This window comes from Stenella coeruleoalba, assembly GCF_951394435.1.
Source record: "Stenella coeruleoalba genome assembly, chromosome: 14".
Taxonomy (NCBI): domain Eukaryota; kingdom Metazoa; phylum Chordata; class Mammalia; order Artiodactyla; family Delphinidae; genus Stenella; species Stenella coeruleoalba.
In genome coordinates this window covers 82,909,863-82,932,590 of record NC_137160.1, presented here as the reverse complement: position 1 = coordinate 82,932,590, position 22,728 = coordinate 82,909,863, and positions in this window count along the sequence as shown.

The following is a 22,728-nucleotide window of genomic DNA, read 5'->3' as shown; positions in this document are numbered from 1 at the left end:
CACAGTAGGGTCCCGTGCTTGGTTTAAAGCTCTGTGGCCGCCGTCTGGAAATTCTTAATTTTTGAACAAGGGGTCCCGCATTTTCACTTTGCTCCGGGCCCTGCAAATTATGGAGCTGGTCCTAAGTAGTTGTCGTGCTGGAGGCAGGGTCTAGGGAAACTTCTCTCCACAGCTGCATCTTCGGCATCTGGGGGAAGGGGCTTTTTTTTTTTTTTAATATTTTTTAAAAACACGGAGAATTCTATAACCAGCACCCGCCACCGCAGATCTTCACCCTGGGCATTTCTCACCACCAGAGCCACTTGCTGCAGGTCACCCCCTCCCCTCCCACTGCTCCCTCCCTCTTCCAAGCTGGCCCCTGAAGCAGAATCGAGTGCGTTAGGCAGCAGATGGGTTCTTCCAAGCGGCTGGTCTCCGCAGACTCTGACCCAGAGCCTGTGTGTGTTGGGAGGAGGCTGTTAATCTGATTTGGGGTCACGGTCAGAGCTGACAGCTCCAAGGACAGAAACGCAGGGACTCGAGAGGTTGCTCATTGGAGGCAGAGCTGGAGAGGATGCTGAAGGCGGGCTCTCTGAGGCCAAGAATCCTCAAGTGGACGCTGGAATGATGGCCCCTCCACGGCCTGTTCCCCTATCCCCTGCATGGTGGCTGTCCCAGGGCTCTGACCCCACCTTCCCTTCAAGCTCCCAAGTTTGCTTTTCTCCCCATGTCTGGCTGAGACCTCGCCTATCTCAGGAAACATCCACAGGTGATGGGCTTGGAAATCGTCTCTCCTCCTTCTCTTCATCAGGGCTGTCCTGGTACAGTTTTGCAGGTTGTGGCCTGCACAAGCTGTGAGGGTGAGCCCCCAGATGGAGCTCAAAGCTTTACACCAGGCTGCGTGCATTCAAAGGAGTACATGGGCCAGAGGGGAAACATAATCAGTAAATGGGACCAGCTGTAAGACTTTGGGGAGCGGCGGCGACTGTGGTGAAATGAAGACCTCATTCCTCTTTTAAAGAGGGCACGTGGGGCTCACCTCTGCCGCTGTCACCACAAGGAAATGTGTATGAAATGGGGCCAGGCCTTCCAATGTTGCAAAGGAAGCGGGCAAACCACATTTTGTGGTCTGCCCACTTTAACTGTAGGTATCTAATGCAAACTTGAAAAAATACAAACAAGCCAAACAAAACAAGTCCTTGGGCCTCTAGACTGTGCCCTGTGGTTTATACCCACAATTCAACTCTGAGTTATTCTCTCTCTTACTCTTCTCTTGGGCATGAGGTGTTGGTGTGGATGTGAAGAGACAGAAGCGCTCATTCACTGTGGTAAGAGTGCAAATTGCGGCAACGGCTTTGGAGAGCAGTTTGCCACGTCTAGTAAAAAAGTTGGAAAGAGCAAACTCTACGTCCCACAGTTCTGCTCTTAGCATGCCTTGCAGGAGTGGCTTTCCTTTTTTAAAAACATTGAAGTAAAATTCACATAACAAAAAATTCATCATTTAAACCATTTTAAAGCATAGGATTCGGTGGCTTTTAGTAAATTTGCAATGTTGTGAAACTATCATCACTATCTGATCCCAGACCATTTTCATCACCCCGAAAGGAAATCCGTACCTATTGAGCCGTCACTCTGCATTCCAACCCCCAGCCCTTGGCAACCACTAATCTGCCTCCATCTCTGTGGATTTGTCTCTTCTGGACATTTCATATTAATGGAATCAGACAGTATGTGGCCTTTTGTGTCTGGCCTCTTTCATTTAGCATCATGTTTTCAAGCTTCATCTATGTTGGAACATGTGTCAGTACTTTATTCTTGATTATGGTGGAATAATATTCTATTTTATGGCTAGATCCCATTTTGTTTTTCCATTCATCTGTTGATGGACATTTGGGTTGTTTCCACGTTTCGGCCGTTGTGAATAGAGCTTCTGTGAACATCTGTGTGCAGGTTTTTGTGTGGCTATACATTGCATTTCTCTTGGGTAGGATCGCTGGGAGAGGAATGTTTTTTAAACTTTGCTTTCACTGCAATCCTTAGTACGAAAAGCACTTTTACCTCCCTACCAAGTGCACGTGCACACAAAACACAAGCTTCACCAAGGAATAGTATTCATTACAAATTATTCTATCCTCTATTATTGAAGAAAAATTTGATTTCATGACCTAGTCATGCCTCAGGCAATTTGAAAAACACTGTTCTGGAGCAATTAGCCCAAGGACGTTTGTAGCCACCTGGTTCGCATTTGCAAACACTGGAAACAACTGATACGTCTTTAATTTGGTTGTAAAAATTATGGTACAGGACATATGGTGGAATATTATGTGGGAGGAAAAGGCATAAATTGAATCCATGCATGTTAACTTGGAAAGATCTCAAAAAGATAAAAACAAGCAAAAAAAAAAGCACGCTGCAGAAAGATATCAATAGATATTATGATTGAGTTGTTTTTGCTAATTAATACACACAAAACAGTATGAAATCTATTTCTTGGATCTATAAATATGTGTGCAAAGTTTATTAGTAGACTGGGAGGCTACAGGCTCCATTCATGCTGGAGTTTGTCTCTGGTGATTGGAGACAGAGGGACACAAACATGCAATGCTTTACTCTTTTGTTAAACATAAAAGCAGATTCAAAGCACATAGAAGAAAAGGTTAATGATGGTCTGTTCTGAGCGGTGGGCACACGTGTGTTTGTTTTATGATTGCGTGTACGTTTTCCCCGGGGGTGGGGGAATGGAACACTCAGAACAAACTAACCCGACCCTCCAGTGACAAGCGCCAAAGGGGCCCGGGAAGACTTCCTGGGACAAGATGGAAAGCAGCTGTTCTGACTTCTATTTACTGAAAACAGAAGTTGAAAAGCCCGACAGCCAGCCGGTGCGTCCAGCCGAGAAGCTCTCCCAGACCTGAGCGTCTACTGACGGCAGCTCCATCCACTCTGTAATCCTGCCCTCCTCCAGGGCCTGAAATTCTAGAAAATTCCACAGATCAGGGACTCTGGAATGCAGCACCCAAACAGCCATTTCTGCTGAGGTTGTTGTTTCTGGCCCCAGGTAGGAGAACTATTATAATTTCAAATAATAATACGGAGAAATTCCTTACCTTTTTTTTTTTTTGGCAGGTGGCTCAGAAAGAGGTTGTTTACATTTACTTTTTTAAATTGTGGTACAATACACATAACATAAAATTGGTCATTTTAACTATTTAAAATTTTACTGCCCAGAGGCATTAAGTATACTCATAATTTTCCTTTAACTTTTTTTTTTTTTTTTTTTTTTTGCCACGCTGTGTGTTATGCAGGATCTTAGTTCCCCAATCAGGGATTGAACCCATGCCCCCTGCCCTGGAAGCGCTGAGTCCTAACCACTGGACTCCCAGGGAAGTCCCCCTTTAACTTTTTTTTTTAAGAGGATAAGAATAGGTTTATTTTATTTTATTAATATTTATTTATTTATTTGGTTGCACCGGGTCTTAGTTGTGGCAGGCAGCCTCCTTAGTTGCAGCATGCAAACTCTTAGTTGCGGCATGTGGGATCTAGTTCCCTGACCAGGGATCGAACCCGGGCCCCCTGCATTGGGAGCGTGGAGTCTTAGCCACTGTGCCAGCAGGGAAGTCCCCCCCTTTAACTTTTTAAAAGCCCATTTATTATCTCCTTTCATCTGAATGCCCAGCTGCAGATATCAGTACTGAGATGGATGACAGTGATGATGACTATTCTGGTATAAAGCATTTTCAACACAACAAGCGCTTTCTAAGCACTTTATATAACATTAACTCTTTTAATCCTTACAACAAGCCTATGAGGCAGCTACTACTATTAACCCTATTTTTCAAAAAAAGAAAAGTGAGATTAAATAACCTGCAGAAATTTACAAAGCTGGGATCTGAACCCTGAACCCCCATTTCACCAGGCTGACTATAAGCTTATAGATATGACCAATTTTCCACCCATATTCTTTTCCACCTTTGCCTTTTTTTTCCCTTTGCAATTAGTCACCGAGGGTTACTTATTCCAGCCCAAGGAGCTGCGGCTTGCTGAAGACACGTCTGTGTCGAGTCCCCAACAAGGAGGGATGGAGAAACAGAACATCAGCAGTGGCTTCCTTCCACTGCTTTTAGGTGTTCCCTCGGGGCAGGAGGAAGTAGTCCACTAAAAGAGCTGAGTCACCCTGGGTGGTTCCAACAGACTTAAAATGACAATGACATGCTTCACCTCGTTGCAGCTCCTCACCTTGGACAGCCTGAGATCAGTCATTCAGCAATGACCGATTATTATTTTTGTTTTAGAAAACATGCCTTTTAAATCTTTACACAGTGACTGATTATACACAGATCAAAGAATAGAGCCATGAGGTCTGTCACCTCAATGGAGTGCCAAACCTCCATGGATCAGTATTCATTATGTAGCAGAGGATTTCCCTAACTTTACATTTACCTGACCTACATTCTCTGTCTTGTCCACCTTACAAGACTGTTGGTCTAATGCCTTGTTGAGCAACAACTGATTATTATTTATTGAGTGCCGGGCACTGTGTGGGGGCTGCTGGTCACCACGGAAAATAAGAGGTACGGGATCGCCTACATTCTAATGGATCATGAACCCCAAATGGTGAAAAGACAAGAGTGATTTGGGAGAGGGGCGCTATTTGAGCTGGGGTGATCTGAGCTGAGGGCTGAGTGAGGAGGAAGGGCCAGCCCCGGATGTCTGGGGCAAAGAATGAGTCTGGTGGTTCCTCAAAAAGTTGACCATGGGGTTACCATGTGACCCAGCAATCCCACTCCTAGGTACAGACCCCAAAGAAATGAAAATGGGTGTCCACACAGAAACTTGTCCATGAATGTTTATAACAGCTCTATTTACAATCGCCAAAATGTGGAAACAACCCAAGTGTCCATCTACTAACAGAAGCATGAACCACCTGTGGTGTATGCAGACAGTGGACTATTATTCAGCCATAAAAAGGAATGAAACACTGACACAGGCCACAATGTGGATGAATGTTGAAAACATTACCCTAATGAAAGGAGACAGTCCCAGAAGTATAAAAGTATGATTACTTTTATAAGATATACTCAGAATAAGCAAATCGCTAGAGAGAAAGCAGGTTAGAGGTTACCAGAGCACAGGAGCGGGAAGAATGGGCAGTGACTGCGTCACTGGGTGAGAGGGGATTTTATGGGATGATGAGAAAGTTTTGAAACTCCCGAGACCGAGACCGGGTGATGATTACATTGTGAATACAGTAATACCAATGAATTTGCACGCTTTATGATGGTTAATTGTGGGGAATTCCGTGGTGGTCCAGAGGTTAGGACTCCTCGCTTCCACTGCAGAGGGCACGAGTTCAATCCCTGGCTGGGGAACTAAGATCCTGCATGCCTTAGTGTGGACCCGCGCCCCGCCCCCCCCAAAAAAAGGTTAATTACATGTTATGTGAATTTCACCTCTTTAAAAGACAAAAAAAATAGCGGGTGGAAAAGACTGACCCAGGCAAAGGAGTAGCAGGTATCAAGACCACGAGGCAGGCAGAAGCCTGGACGTTGGCCAAGCAGGAAATGGGCAGTGGGATAGAACGTGGAGAAGGTGAAGGAGAAGGAGGACAGGGACAGATTGGCTTCTCGGGAGGTGTGTGACTGACTCTGCAAAGGGTGGAGAGCACGGGAGGGTTTTGATGGGGGCGTGACATGACTGACCCTCTGGCTCCGTGTGGACAGGGCCAAGGGAGGCGGCAGGTGCCCCCCAACTTCCCGAGGCAGCCAGGCCTGGGCTCACCCAACTCTGTAGCCTTGGACGGGGGGTGCAGCAATTGTTTCATCATTGGGCCTTCCTGTAGGCCTTGTTCAGCATGTCCTGCTGGTATTCATAACTGAAGGGGTTGTGGGCCTTCAAGAAACACTTCAAGGAGTTTTCTGCTCTGCCGGGTCAGCAAGGGCCCTGGGGGAGACAGCAGTAGAGGCCCTTCACCTTTCCTGGCCCGGATCCATCAATCCAGCACAAGCCCAGAGGCAATTAGAGACTTCACGACTTCAAGGACTGACTCAGGGCAGTTACATGAGCCCTGAGGCCTGGTCACCTGCCAGGTGTGAACTCCCTCACCTCTGACCCTCAATTATCCAGCTTCTCTGGATATTAGCCTAGGGAAAGAGTAGACTATTTCCAAATGGGAGCCTGGCTGGAAGTCTGGACTGATGTGGACTGGCTCTGGTCAAGATCAGGCTTTTCCAGAACCAGAATACGGCTGCTTCGGGGGCATCCTTTGTGACCCCCTGCTGCCTCCAGGCAGTCTTCCAGGATTTCTTAATACTACTCATCCTCATTTATTTGACTTGTCAAGCTTCCCTGGCAGGTTGCTTGTTCTTCGAACATACTAGAAACTTCTTAAAGGCAGGACCTGTGCCTTCTCACAACTGGGTCCCCACATAGTAGGTGTGCTCCTTGCTCACAGTAGGTGCTCTAACCCTAACCACCAGAGGAATTTGTACATCTCCCGGCCTACTCGGTACTTCCTTTCTGATGTCCTAGAGCCACCTCAGACTCATCATGGTGGAAATGCAGCCTCTGGAGATTTTCCTCCCAAACCTGTTTTTGTTTTTTTTTTCACATATACTCCACCTTAGTTAACAACACCGTCTGCCAGTCACTCGAGTCCAAATATCTGTGCTGTGCGTCATAACTGACTCCTCCCTTTCTTTTTTTTTTTTTTTTTTGCGGTACGCGGGCCTCTCACTGTTGTGGCCTCTCCCGTTGTGGAGCACAGGCTCCGGACGCGCAGGCCCAGCGGCCATGGCTCACGGGCCTAGCCACTTCGCGGCATGTGGGATCCTCTGGGACCGGGGCACGAACCCGTGTCCCCTGCATCGGCAGGCGGACTCTCAACCACTGCGCCACCAGGGAAGCCCAACTCCTCCCTTTCTTTATCCCTACCTGTCAGGCTCTCAGTTCGACCTGCCCAGTCGGATTCTATTTCTCCATCTGCTTTGCCCCACGGAGACCCAAGCCACATCTTACCTGCAGGGCTGTGATAATAATCTCTCAGCTCCCAGGCTTCCCTGGTGGTGCAGTGGTTAAGAATCCGCCTGCTAATGCAGGGGACACGGGTTCGAGCCCTGGTCCGGGAAGATCCCACATGCCGCGGAGCAACTAGGCCCGTGCGCCACAACTACTGAGCCCACGTGCCACAACTACTGAGCCTGCGCTCTAGAGCCAAACCACAACTACTGAAGCCCACGTTCCTAGAGCCTGTGCTCTGCAACAAGAGAAGCCATTGCAATGAGAAGCCCGCGCACTGCAACGAAGAGTAGCCCCCGCTTGCCACAACTAGAGAAAGCCTGTGCACAGCAATGAAGACCCAACGCAGCCAAAAATAAAATAAAATAAATTAATTAAAAAAAAACATAAAAAATAATCTCTCAGCTCCCATCTTGCCCTGCCCTTATGATCCATTCTCCATGCAATAGCCAGTAAGATCTTCCTTTTCTTTTTTTAACTAGACTTTATTTTTCGCAAGTTTTTTTTTTTTTGGCCGCATCACACGTCTTGCAGGATCTTAGTTTCCTGACCAGGGATTGAACCCCGGGCCCACAGCAGTGAAAGCAGAGTCCTAACCACTGGACCGCCAGGGAATTCCCAGAACAGTTTTAGATTTACAGAAAAATTGGAACCATAGTACAGAAATTGGGACTGTAGTACAGATAGCCAGTTTCCCCTATTACTAACATCTGACATTAGTGTGGCTTGTTACAGTGAATGAACCAATACTGATACAGCATTAACTAAAGTTTATGCTTTATTTCGATTTCCTCCGTTTTCCCCTAATATCCTGTTTCTGCTCCAGGACTCCCTCCAGGAGACCACGTTACACGTAGCCGTCATATCTCTTTAGGCTCCTCTTGGCTGTGACAGTTTCTGACTTTCCTTGTTTTTCATGATCTTGACAGTTTTGAGAACTGGGCAGGTATTTTGTAGAATGTTCCTTGGGATTTGTCTGCTGTTTTTCTCACGATCAGACTGTGGTTGGGGGGAACCACAGAGACCAAGTGCCACTGTCGTCACCTCATGTCAAAGGTACGTACTATCAACGTGACATCACCGCGATGTTGACCTTGGTCACCTGCTGAGGGGGTCATGTTCATTCAGGCGTCTCCACTGTGAAGTTACTCTTTACCCCCCTTCCACACTGTTCTCTCTGGAAGGAAGCCTCTATACACAGCCCACTCCTAAGGAGTCATGGAGGTCAGTGGTTAAGACTCCGCGCTTCCACTGCAGGGGACATGGGTTTGATCCCTGGTCGGGGAGCTAAGATCCCACAAGCCGCGTGGTGCGACCAAAGAAAAAACAAGAAAAAAAACCCCCTCTAAATCAGATCCTCTCACTCCTCTGGTTCAAACCCTGCAGTGACCTCTCCTGCCCTTGGAATAAAGCTGGTCACCCTGGTCTGGGTGGCCTGGCCCTCCCCCCTCCCCCAGCTCACCACACCAGCCACACTGGCCTCTGGCTTTCCCTCAAGCATGCCAATTTTGTCTCCACCTCTGGGCCCATGCAAGACTCTTACCTCTGCCTGCACCCCTTCCCCTCACCCGTCCTCTCCTGGCCGCCCCCTTCTCATTCAGGACTGTCTCAGCTCAAATTCACTTCCTCTGGGGGAAACCCTGAACCCACAGAAGTTCACCAAAGCCTTTTTCATCCCAAGGGCATTTGGTGTCCCGCGCACACAGCCTGCAGTGCAGTGGCCTTGCGGAGAGCAGCTAAGAACAAAGCGTGATGAGCTGGAGCTGACCGTTTAGACTTGTGAGGGTGGGGGGCTCACTGTGTCTTCCAAATGCCACTCCCGTGACTTCATGCTGGCAACTTGAAACCAACCACGCTGAGAGTATTTAGACCACAGAGAGCAGCAGGTGCCACAAATCAGGGCTTTTTTCCTCCCTGATAGCTGACTGCTCACCATTGACCTGGACAGCCCTGGGGGACATGACCGACCCCAACCCCAGGGAATGGTCTGTCTTGATGATGAGCAAGCCGGAAAAAGAAAAAGGAGCAGAGAGAGAAAATAATTCCTCCGAAGTCGCTGCTCCAGGCCCACCTGCCCACGGATACACATCAGGGCCCAGGGAGCTTGGTCTGCTGTGGCTCCAGCTGCTGGTGCCTTGGGAGCCCAGCAGAAGCAGCACAAATCTTCTTCAGAGGACAGCTCATCACTCTAGGCCGCAGAGAATCCCCACAAATAATTTTCCGAGGGCAATGACCAACATGCAGTCGAAGAAAACCTAGCTCACAAGGGAACAGAGCAGTGTAGCAAGAACCAGCAGAAACAAGAGGCAGCAGAAACAGACCCACAGAGACCTCAGAGAGTGAAATTATCCAGACTCTAAAACACTTACTTATCCTGGTTAAAGCAATCAGTAGCAAGCTTGACAATGTTTACAAGGAATAGAAAAGCTCTAAAAAGCAACATAGCAGATCTGATGAAGAGCTAAACAGAACTGATCAAAAATATATATAATAATAGTAAACTCAGTTGTGTTGGACAGAAGATTGGACACAGCAGAAAGATTAGTGAGATATCAGAAGAAATGATCCAGAACTGCAACAGAGAGAGACAAAAATATAGAAAATACCAAAGAGAGAAAAATGAGAATGTGAGGATTCCAGGGGTCTTGTTATACATTTGTTTGGAGTTTCAGACAGAGAGGCAGGGACCTCTGTCTGGGCGCTGACTTGTCAAGGAGGCAACAGCTGCCCCATGCAGGTAGGAAACCATTTTAGGAGAGAATGGCTGGAAATTATCCAGAACTGATCAAAAGATGTCAACAGACTTGAAGAGGCCAAATATTTGTTGAATGAGTGAACAAGTGAATGAAAGGTTCCTTGATAAGTGTGCCCTGCCTCCTCCCTCCCCTCACATATGAGCTGCGTGGCTGGGAGGGGAAGGGAGGGAGGGATGGGGGGGCTCCCCCTGCACCTCCCAGGCCCCCCCCACGCTCCTCTCCCAGGTTCACACACACGCAGCGGGAGCCGGGCCACGTCACTGAAAGCCCGTCAGCCTGCTGCCAGTTCCTGGTGCCAGATGTCCTTCACCCACTGTTCAGCCTTTGTCGTCTTGCCTCGCCTCCCTGGTTATCTGTGTGGTTTAAAATAGACAGGCTGGGGGAGGAATGCTGCCCAGCTACTGAGCTGTGACAGGTCCAGCTTGCAACCCCAGAGATTCTCCAAAACTGTCCCCTCAGGGAAGAGGAATAGCTCAAGCTGCTTAGCCGTCTTTCTCTCCTGGAACAAAGACAAATATCTCAAGCCCAGGAAAACCATCCAAGTGCCCCTCCCGCTGAGAGGGAAAGAGGAAAGAGGGTTAGAAAGGGTTTGTGTAGTTTTTATTCCCTCAGTCGCGCCCCTGCCGGGCATTAGGGGAACCGCGGGCCACCCAGACCAGACTGCCGGGGGCGCTGACTTGTCAAGGAGGCAACAACTGCCCCATGCAGGCTTTTCTATAGAGATGATGCCCTATTTTGCAGCGAAGGAGCTGAGACAGGAATTAGCCCCGTTTTCCAGATGGGAAAAGTGAGGTCTAAGAAGCGAAGTCATTTGTTCCTCCTTGCAATTGTCAGAACCCAGGTGCCTCGGTTACCCAGACCGGGCGGTTCTCATTCAAACAGTACATCATCGCCCAAGTCCCTGTTGTGGACATTGTGCCAGCAGATTCTGGGGGGGACGGTCATCTGGTTTTTCTGATCCTAGTTTACAGTTCATTGGCAGGGACAGATCAAACCCAGGTGGAAAAGGTTGCAGACGGCTTGCAAAAGAGAATGCAAACAGGTGCAGGTTGATTGAGAGCAAACTGAAGGCGTGGAATGCCAGATGAAGTGCTGATAATGTGCTAGGATGTGAAGGAAGCTTGAAAAAAATCCTGCAAAGTGAAACAAAGTCAGACACAAGAGCACCAATACTGTGTGCATGCCTCCTCTATGAAGTATCTGGAAGAGGCAAATTCACAGAGATAGAAAGTAGAAGGGAGGTCGCCAGGGTGGAGGGATGGGGAAACGGGGAGTTGTTTAAAGGGGGACAGAGTTTCAGTTTGTGATGATGAAAATCGTCTAGAGTTGCATGGGGGTGATGGTTGCACAACAAAGTGAATGTACTTAATGCGACTGAAGTGCAGATTTAAAAGTGGTAAACTTTATGCAGATTTAAAATGGTAAACTTTATGTATATTTTACTACGATATGCAAATAGTTTGAAATGGTGGCAGCTGAACTAGTTCTATATATATTAATAGAGCTGGGTCTTAAAACAGAGAAACAAGTATGTTGAATAATATGATGCCACTTGGGTTTTTTTAATTAAAAAAATCCACCACCAACAATACTAAATAAATACGCTATGTGAATATATGGACATACGTTAAAGAATAAAAATGGTCTCGAAAAAGACACCCCAAGTAGAATTAATAGTGGTCTCTCCTGGGTGGTCCAGAGAGTTAGGTGGTCAAAGGAGCCTTTAGGTTCTGATTTATTTATGTTTAAAGGAGGATGGTGTGGCGTGCTGAATAATAATTGCCCAAGTAAACCCACATCCTAATGCTCAGCACCTGTCATGTTGCCTTATGAGGCCAAAGGGGCTTGGCAGGTGTGTTTGGTTCAGGCCCTTGAGATGGGGAGCCTCCTGGGTCATCCAGGTGAAGCCAATGTCATCACAGGGTCCTTATGAGAGGGAGGCAGGAGGGTCAGAGTCAGGGAGGAGACGTGACAGCAGGATCAGAGCTCTGAGTGATCCGCTTTGAAAAGGAAGGTGCCCCCCCAGCCAAGGAAAGCGGGCGGCTTCTAGAAGCTGCAAGAAAAGCAAGGAGGCGGATTCTCCCCTCCCAGCCTGCAGAAGGGGGCAGTTCTGCCAACACCTTCACCTTAGGACTTCCTGACTTCAGACTCCTGACGTCCAGAACGGTAAGAGAATGAATTTGTGTTAAAGTTGGTGATGGTTCGTTAAAGTGGCCAAAGGAAACGAATACAGAAGGACTCACACATGACTCGTGCAGTTCAACATTCCGAAAATTATATATGTAAAAGGAGAGAGACTTGGGAGGAGAGGGCAGACTTGGGGTGCATCAGCTAAGGCAGCCCCTCTTGAAAGAAGAGAGGGAACCTAGGTGGGCTTCTGGAAATACCAAAGCTAGGTCGGGAAGTGGGAGGCATCTGAAGTGTGGGAGGATGTAAGGCGATTAACTTGCGCAGAGCCGCCTTGGGAGCTGTATGGGGTAAGGAATAAGCTCTCATCCTCACACATTTTCTGCCAAAAATGAGACGTGCAAAACTTCACAGCATTAGAATGTGCCGGATTTAGTGCCTGAGTTAACACCTTCTGCCGGAGAAGAATCTTTTTTAAACATGCATGGAATTAAAAGAAAAAAAGAGCCACTCAAACCATTTTCAGTGCTGATAGAGGGAATGGAAACGGAGGCAGTGTCAGCTGAGGGAGCTTCAAGTGCTTCTGGAAGGATCCGCGGATCAGATAATGTTATTAAAGAGTTACGTTGATTTATCTTCTTTAGCGATGTGATTTCAAAATGACAGATTCCGTGTAAGTCGAATATGAGCCCCCTTTTTAAAAAAAGGGAGGGGGGAGTGGATGGGAGGGTGGACATGAAAATAAGTTGCTTGAATATGCCTTGAAAAAATTCCAGGAAGGAAACACAAGGCTGTTAACAATGGTTTTTTGTTTTGCCTCCTTGTCAACTGTTTAAATTTGATTTTTATACCATTTTATGACTTTAAAAATTAAAAAGGGGAGCATAACATCTTAGGTGTGGGCTGTGGCTGGTGACTTTCTTCCAAAGAGGACAGTGTGGAAAGGAGGCAAATAGAGTAACTCCACAGGGGAGCCACTTGACAACCACTGGCTACACAGGTGATCAAGGTTAGCATCAACAGTGATAAATCATGTCTGGTCATCTATACTCGTGATGTGATGAGAGTGGCTTTCTTCCCCAAAACCTAGAACCCCAGTCTAATCATAAGAAAAACACTAGACAAATTCTAACAGAAGATAACCTAAAATATCTGTACTCCTCAAATCCATCAAGGTCATCAAAACCAAAGAAAGTCTGAGAAATTGCCACAGTCAAGAGGGGCCTAAGGAGATATGATGATTAAATCTAGCATGGTTTCCTGGATGGGATCCTGGGACAGAAAAAGGACATTAGATAAAAACAAAGGACATCTAAATAATGACTTTAGTTACAAACAAGGTATCAATATTGGTTCATTAATTGTGGCAAATGTACCATACTAATATAAGTTGTTAATAACAGGGAAAACTGGATGAGGGAAAATATGGGAACTTTTTGAACTATCATCTCATTTTTTCTGTAACTCTAAAACCGTTCTTTAAAAATCTATTAAAAAATTAAAAAGTGGTTCCATTTCAATTTAGAGGAAATTCTCCTCCATATACACTCACAGAAGTATGCTAAGATGTGTATATGAGAGAGTTCATTGCATCATACTGTGTGGACAGCTAGAAACCTAGAGTCCCACAACAGGCCCTCTGGAATACTATATAGCCATTAAAAAGAATGTGGTGTAGCTAAAAGTACTAAACTTCCAGTTGCAGAGTATGTAGTAAGCTCTTGTTTGTGCTCAATGAAATGTTACATATATGTGTGTTTATCTAGATTTAGAGAAATTCTAGAAAGCAAAACACAAAACTGCTCATTGTGGTTACCTCTGGGATGTGAGATTGACGGGATTTCTTTTTCTCTTAATTTATTTTATATTTACTTATTTATTATTTTTGTCTGCATTGGGTCTTCACTGCTGTGTGTGGGCTTTCTCTAGTTGCGGCGAGCGGGGTCTCCTCTTCATTGCGGTGCGCCGGCTTCTCAATGTGGTGGCTTCTCTTGTTGAGGAGCCAGGCTCTAGGTGCGTGGGCTTCAGTAGATGCAGCGCATGGGCTCAGTAGTTGTGGCTCACGGGCTCTAGAGCGTAGGCTCAGTAGTTGTGGTGCACGGGCTTAGTTGCTCCACGGCATGTGGGATCTTCCCGGACCAGGGCTTGAACCTGTGTCCCCTGCATCGGCAGGCGGATTCTCAAGTACTGTGCCACCGGGGAAGCCCCATGGGATTTCTTTTTAACATTACAGTTTACATCTATTTAGAAAGTTTTCACAGTAGACAAATAGTATTTTTAAGTATCTGAATGTTAATTTGTGTATATTGTTATGAAGTACTTCGAATTTGCCAAAAGAGAGAATAATATAATAAACCCATCACCCAGTTAAGAAATGAAAGATGCAAAATTACTTTTTTTTTTTTTTTTTGCGGTCCGCGGGCCTGTCACTGCTGCGGCCTCTCTCGTTGCGGAGCACAGGCTCCGGACGCTCAGGCTCAGCGGCCATGGCTCACGGGCCCAGCCGCTCCGCGGCATGTGGGATCTTCCCGGACCGGGGCACGAACCCGCGTCCCCTGCATCGGCAGGCGGACTCTCAACCACTGCGCCACCAGGGAAGCCCCGCAAATTACTTTTATAACTTAAAAAAAAAAAAACCCAAACCCAAACCTGAAAAGGTTCTTTTGAAAATACCACCTTGAGAAAGTTTCAGTTTCTTCCTAGAGAATTTGCAAGCACATTGCCTGGAAATCATGTCTGAGTTTACCTACATGTAAATCAACTTAAATGTCATAACCACTGCTCATATGTTAGGTTTTTCAAACCTTGTCAGGGCTGGAAGTGAAATTTAGAGCTGAATTAATTTCATGAACTTAATGTTTTTGAAGTTGTCAAGCTTATTGCAGTACATACATGCACAGAACAGACTGTTCATTGCCTCTGTGGTTTAGCTTCAGTGTCAAGGAAAAAACAGGGCAAAACATCGACCACTTTCTGAAGGCCATTTTTTTTTTAAAGATTGCGTTTTTATTTATTTATTCATTTACTTATTTTTGGCTGCATTGGGTCTTCGTTGCCGCACACGGGCTTTCTCTAGTTGCGGTGAGCGGGGGCTACTCTTCGTTGCAGTGTGCAGGTTTCTCATTGCGGTGGCTTCTCTTGTTGCGGAGCACGGGCTCTAGGCACATGGGCTTCAGTAGTTGTGGCTCGCGGGCTCAGTAGTTGTGGTGCATGGGCTAAGTTGCTGTGCGGCATGTGGGATCTTCCTGGACCAGGGCTCGAACCCATGTCCCCTGGTGGATTCTTAAGCACTGTGCCACCAGGGGAGTCCCTCTGAAGGCCATTTTGGTGAGGAAAACAAAGTTCTGGAATTTGAAAACATTTAGAGTCCTCTCCAAGGACAATCTGTGAAATTGTTCTTGAGGGAAGAAAAAGTTAAGTAATCTTACTAGGCGATCCTCCCTGTGAAATAGATTGATCAGAAAGGGAAGGTTGAACAGAAGAGTAAATAGCTTGGGGGCTTCCCCGGGGCTTCCCCGGGGCTTCCCCGGTGGCACAGTGATTAGGAATCCACCTGCCAGTGCAGGGGATTCGGGTTCGATCCTTGGTCAGGGAGGATCCCACATGCCACGGAGCAGCTGGGCCCGTGCGTGCGCCACAACTGCTGAACCTGCACTCTACAGCCCGCGCTCCGCAACAAGAGAAGCCGCTGCAATGAGAGGCCCACGCACCGCAACAGGAGTGGTCACCGCCCGCCGCAACTAGAGAGAGCCTGCCCGTAGCAACGGAGACCCAATGCAGCCAAAAATAAATAAAATGGATGAACTTATTTAAAAAAAAAAGTAAATAGCTTTATTACTTCCTGTTTTAATTTGAAATAATGGTGCAGAACAGTTTTTGGTGAGAGGTACAAAAAACAAAGACAACGTTAAAAAAAAAACCTCTTTAATAATTAGTGAGAAGAGTAATATTTCAGCAACGCTAAAGTAGAGAGTTTAAAGGAAATCAGACTAAAAACTGGTTTATGAGCCAACACACTTTTACTTCTTGTGGGTTTGCTCAGCATAATAAGTCTGAGGTTTGAGGAATTTATTAGGTTTTTGGTGATTATTTTGGTCTTTGTACCGTTGTTCAATAAAACTTTGAGGTCGTCGGTAGCTGCTAAAATGAACCTACATCAGTTTTCTCCCTTTTATTTATTTTTAAAATAAATTTATTTTATTTTTGGCTGTGTTGGGTCTTCGTTACTGTACACAGGCTTTTCTCTAGTTGTGGTGAGTGGGGACTACTCTTTGTTGCAGTGCGCGGGCTTCTCACCGTGGTGGCTTCTCTTGTTGCAGAGCACGGGCTCTAGGCGCGTGGGCTTCAGTAGTTGTGGCTCACGGGCTCTAGAGTGCAGGCTCAGTAGTTGTGGCGCACGGGCTTAGTTGCTCCGCGGCATGTGGGATCCTCCCGCACCAGGGCTCAAACCCGTGTCCCCTGCATTGGCAGGAGGATTCTTAACCACTGCGCCACCAGGGAAGCCCACTCCCTTTTATTTTAGTTAAGGTGACAACTTGCTAGTAGTTTTTTGTTTAACATAACTCTCATCAACTAAAAGGACCTTGCTCCAAAGAAAATTCCTAGAGCCTGCCCATGTTTCAGCCTTTGTCAGACATGCAGGAAACGGTGTGAGATTTGGGGCCAGGCAGACCTGGGTGTGCATGCCAGCTTCTTAAAAAATAAAACGAGGAGGCTCACACTTCTCCCTTCAGCAGGGTGTTGCTGTAGGTTTGGGATAAGCAGCCTTTCCAGAGTCAAGGAAGTCTCTTCCATTCCTGGTTTCCTATGAAATTTATTATGCTGATGATTATTGTTATAAATGTGTGTTGAACGTCATCTTTTTTATTAGTATTATCCTTGTAAAAAAAGGTACTAGCTTCCCTGGTGGCGCAGTGGTTGAGGGTCCGCCTGCCAATGCAGGGGACACGGGTTCGTGCCCCGGTCCAGGATGATCCCACATGCTGCGGAGCGGCTGGGCCCGTGAGCCTTGGCCGCTGGGCCTGTGCGTCCTGAGCCTGTGCTCCGCAGCAGGAGGGGCCGCAGCGGTGAGAGGCCCACGTACCGCAAAAAAAAAAAAAAAAAAAAGTCTGCTTGGCTTTTTTTAAAAAAAAAAGGTACTAAACTTTATCAAATGCAAAAAAAAAAACACCCCAACTCTCATATAAGAAAATATTTTAATCTACTGTCCTGTCCACCAACAATTTTAAAAAAAGATTTTCTAGTCTTTGTTTATATACAAACATGACTTGTTCATAGTTACAATCACAGTATGTGATTATATGTTGTCTTTGTAGCTTAATATTAACTCCTATTGGTTTTTCTGTGTTGCTTCATAGTCTTTTCTGCTTCTTATTTGAATGGCTGTTAAATATACCATTGGTCAGATTTACCACCCAGACTTATCCATTCTCTTAGCGTTGGTCATTTAAGTTATCATAATAATGGTCCCTTATTCATCCTTCTCTCTTATGACCACTCTGTATGTGCCGCATTAGTTATCTCTTGCTGCAGAACAAATTACACCCAAACGTAGCAGCCTAACAGCAAACATTTGTTTTTTTAAATTAATTAATTTTGTGCTGAGTCAGGTCTTTGCTGCACACAGGCTTTCTCTAGTTGCGGCGAGCGGGGGCTACTCTTCGTTGCGGTGCGCAGGCTTCTCACTGCGGTGGCTTCTCTTGTTGCGGAGCACGGGCTCTAGGCGCGCGGGTTCAGTAGTTGTGGCACGTGGGCTCAGTAGTTGTGGCTCGCAGGCTCTAGAGCGCAGGCTCAGTAGTCGTGGCACACGGATTTAGTTGCTCCGTGGCATGTGGGATCTTTCCAGACCAGGGCTCGAGCCCGTGTCCCCTGCATTGGCAGGTGGATTCTTAACCACTGCGCCACCAGGGAAGCCCCCACCAACAAACATTTGTTATCTCACAAATAGTTTCTGAGGGTCAGGAACCTGGGAGCAGCTTAGCTGGGTGATTCTGGCTCAGGGTCTCTCATGAGGCTGTTGTCCTCTGAGGCTCGACTGGGGATGGTGCTGGTAGCGCTCAGTTTATCATGTGTACTTCTTGAATGTCCTCCTGATATGACAGCTGGCTTTCCCTAGAGTTTGTCAGGTGAGAGAGGAAGAGTATGAAATAGAAACCTAATCTTGGAAGTGACGTGCATCACTGCCATATTCTACTGATGACACAGCCCGGCACCGGTACTAGACCACAGAGGGCTATTCGAGGGCGTGAATGTCAGGATGCTGGCTACCCCAGGTGCCTTTCTGGTCTCTAACAGCCATCTGTTTCCCACTTCTTTCATTGTCTCTGTATGTAAAGGATGTGGCTAATTTTACGACCGAGAATTTGAAAATATTCATTTCTCTACTCATCCAGAACCTCTTTACATCTTACCTCCTGGCTTATAGGGATAAAGAAAAGTGATCTTTATAGATAATAATTGGTTTCTGGAACTTTTCAGACAACCTACATCTGACCTGCACTGAGTGAAAGATGATGTGATGCATATAAGCTCACTTTTTTGGCACAAATTTTTTTTTTTTTTTTTTTTTTTTTTTTTTTTTGCGGTACGCGGGCCTCTCACTGTTGTGGCCTCTCCCGTTGCAGAGCACAGGCTCCGGAGGCGCAGGCTCAGCGGCCATGGCTCACGGGCCCAGTCGCTCCGCGGCATGTGGGATCCTCCCGGACTGGGGCACGAACCCGTGTCCCCTGTATCGGCAGGCGGACTCTCAACCACTGCGCCACCAGGGGAGCCCTGTTATATATTTTTTTAAAACTCCAGAAAACAATTTTGATGTGGATGAGGAGAAACTGGAACCCTTGTGCATGGCTGGTGGGAATGTAAGATGGTGCAATCATTGTGTAAAACATTATGGTGGTTCCTCAAAAAGTTAAATACCATATAATCCTGTAATTCTACTTCTGGGTATATACACAAAAGGACTGAAATCAGGGACTTGAACAGATAATTGTATACCAATGTTCATAGCGGCATTATTCACACACAGAAAAGGTGGAAACAGCCCAAATGTTCATTGACAGATGAACAGATGAACAAATGGGGTCTATACATACCTGGGAATATTATTCATCCTTTAAAAGGAATGAAATGCTGACACATGCTACAACATGGATGAACCTTGAAGACATTATGTGAAATAAGTTAGTCACCAAAGGACAAGTATTGTGTGACTCCACTTATGTGATGTCCCTAGAGTCGTCAAACTCATAGAGACAGAAAAGAGAATGATGGTTACAAGAGGCTGGAGGAAGGCGGAAACAGGAATTACTGCTGAATGGGCAGAGTTTCCGTTCTGGACATGGATGGTGGTGATGGCTGCACAGCAACGTGAATATATTTAATGCCACTGAACTGTACACTTAGAATATTTAAAATGGCAAATTTTATGTATATTTGGTCACAATAAAACAAACACTACTGGCACAACCATTTTGGAAAGCAATTTGGCAACATCCGGTAAACCTGAAGATGTGAATACCCTCTGACCCTCAACAACAGAAGAAAGGAGTTCAAACATGGTCATACATGTATACAGTGGCACACTATACAGCTGTGAAAAAAGAATGTTTCCTATATGAATCAGCAGGGATACATTTCAGAAACTCATTGTTGGGAATTCCCTGGCCCAGCGGTTAGGACTCAGTGCTTTCACTTCCGTGGGCTCGGGTTCAATCCCTCATTGGGGAACTAAGATGCTGCCGTGAGGTGTGCCTGAAAAAAAACAACAACCCCAAAACAAACTCACTGTTGATCCAAAAAAGCACAGAGTCTTAACCACTGGATCACCAGGGAAGTCCCGTGTGCCCTTTTTTGAACTCGATAAAAACTTTTATATACAGATAGTATGAAATGCTTCCTCTAATTTTGCTCATTTTCTACAAATGTGTGTGTATATATATGTGCATGTGTGTAAATATATACACATATATTATGTGTATATTGTAAAATTAAGGTTATGGCTATATAGATGTAAGGTAAAATAATAAGATAGTAGCTACCCTCTGGAAAGGGAGAAAGGCTACTAGGGGTTTCAATTTTGCCTGTGATGTTTAGTCTTTAATCAGGTGAGTCACATGAGTGTTTGTTATATTTTTCTCCTTTTTTTGTGTGTGACTGAAATAGTTGATTAAATAAACCCCATATGGGAGCAAAAAATAAGAGAAAAATCCAAAAACAAAAAGAAGGCAAACTTCAAATTAAAATAACCAAACTTCCTGCATCCTCCACCTTTACAACACACCAAAATAACATCAACTTTAAATATCATTTAAAAGGTACTGCTCTAGGGCTTCCCTGGTAGGACAGTGGTTAAGAATCTGCCTGCTAAGGTAGGGGACAGGGGTTCGAGCCCTGATCTGGGAGGATCCCACATGCCACATAGCAACTAAGCCCGTGCGCCACAACTACTGAGCCCTCGTGCCACAACTACTGAAGCCCGCATGCCTAGAGCCCGTGCTCCGCAAAAAGAAAAGCCACTGCAAGGAGAAGCCCTCGCTCGCTGCAACTAGAGAAAGCCCGTGCACAGCATTGAAGGCCCAATGCAGCCAAAAATAAAAATAAAATAAAATAAATTTTAAAAAAGGTACTGCTCTATATTTTTATATCTTCCCTCACTCTCCAAAGTAGGGACTCTGTCTAAAATGATTTTTTTTCTTCTTGATGAGTAGTGCTTAGGTCATGTTGGGCATTTAGGTGTCAGTAGATGACAGTGACAATGGTGGTGTCATCAGGCTGTGTGTCCTAAGAGGGGCACGGCTGTGCCACCTGCGTCCTCAGGAAATCATTCCTCTCCTGCCCACACAGAGCTGCAATAGCATATGCTATGGATACGTTGTCATCAGGTCAGCATGTTTTCTCCCAGCTCCTCAAACTGGAAAACATTTATGAATAATTCTACTAACTTCCATCAGAGAGAGAAAATTCTAATCTCAAGGCTAGAAGATCTTAAGTTTCAACTGTGTGAAGTCTATGTATTTTTTTTGGAGTATGCTTTCCAAACAATTTCCCCATGTTGTACAACAGGAGACTTGTTGCTAGGTGGTAACAATGCTCCCGTTGAGACAGAAGCCTTGGCACATACATATATTGCCCTTGATTTGCCAGTGCAAAATCTTAGTTAACCCACAAATACTACAGGCAGACATAGGTTTGCAGAGAAATCCCACCATCAGTTAACAAAAGAAAAAGGGGGGAGGGTGATGTACAAGCTCACCATGCATTTAAATCAACGGGTTTGACAGCAATGCAATGATTTTCTTATGTTTCTTCTCTCAACCACTTTTAAGTGCCACGAGAAATTTTTTAGAGCGGGAGAAAACAAGATTTTTCTGTGGTTTGCTCTATTTGACAAAGGAAGTGGTGTGTGACTCGAATAGGTCGGCGGCAGAAAGCAGGTTTGAGAAGGTTTATAAAAGGACCGGGCAAGGCTGAGCTGTGAACCTGGTCTGGACTGAGTGTTCTAGGGGCCCTTGTATACAGGTGTACCATCCAGAGCCGGGCTTATTCTTGGTGTGTGTCCTTGGATGAGTTACTTCATCCCTCTATGTTCTGGAGTGCTCTGCCCTCCAACCTTATTCTTACCTTCTGTGGAGAATTTGAGAAATTTCTGGACAAGGTCTTAAGCCTCATGGATGAGAATTTCCTGGAAATATAGCTACTATTCATAGTTTGGCAGGTTTATACTTTTCCTGAAGCGAAAAGAAAAAACGAAACAAAACTGAGTGACTACCCTGGCCACAAACTTGAGTTTCTACATTCCCTTCCTCTTTATTGTGGTCTTTCTTCCTCAAAGCCACCTTTTTGGACCATGTGTCAGGAGCTCAAAGGAAGAAAACAACTGAGTGCCGTTTCTTCTTTTTTTTTTTTGGCCATGTGACACAGCATGCGGGATCTTAGTTCCCCGACCAGGGGTAGAACCCGTGCCCCCTGCATTGGAAGTGCAGAGCCTTAACCACTGGACCGCCAGGGAAGTCCCGTGTGCCCTTTTTTGAACTCGATAAAAAACTTTTGTTTATGGACAGTATGAAATGCTTCCTCTAATTTTGCTCATTTTCTACAAATGTGTGCCCTCAGTCACAGGGGCTAGGACAGAAAGAACAGGTCAGTGCAGCCCCGTCTAATGTATGGGCAGGAAACTCAGACCTTATGCTCTCTGGATGGCGGAGCAGAAATATCTTCATACACAAAGCTCATTAGTCAGCCAACAAGCGTTTACTGAATGCCGGGACTGTGCTCAGTGCTGAGTTATGTGTCAAGGTCAGTGTCGTAAGTTGCCAGCGTGGCGGATGCCAGTCTGGGAGCCCGGAGAGCTGCCAATTACTCGATTCTGGAAAAAAACAAAAACTTCCTCCTCCCAGAGCCTCAGTTTCCTTATGTGTAAAATTAGGAGGCTGTCATGGTTAACCTCAGATTTTGCTTTCTTCCAACTAGAACTGTGGCAGATTCCAAAGCAGGTTAACAGTTCCCAGAACTCCTGGATCTCGAGAGGCTTCTAGATAGATGGGGAGATTGAGCAATGGCACCTGAAATCATGTTGTTTCTGAAAGAGCACAGCTTGGCCCACCTGGACGTCTAGGCACCTTCCTCTGAGTTGATGCAAAGGGGCCACTCACGTGGGTCCTTGCTCACCATGCTTCAGCCATACTGGTTTTCTGCCCTTCCTTGAATGTACCAAGCTAGTCCTGACTCAGGGCCTTTGCACATGCTGGTCTTGCTGCCTTGGGCTTCATACAGGAATGGTGGCTTGTTCTGCCCTTCTCATTCTTCAGGTCTCTTCAGATATCTTCTCTGAGAGGGCCATCTTCTACTACTCTCT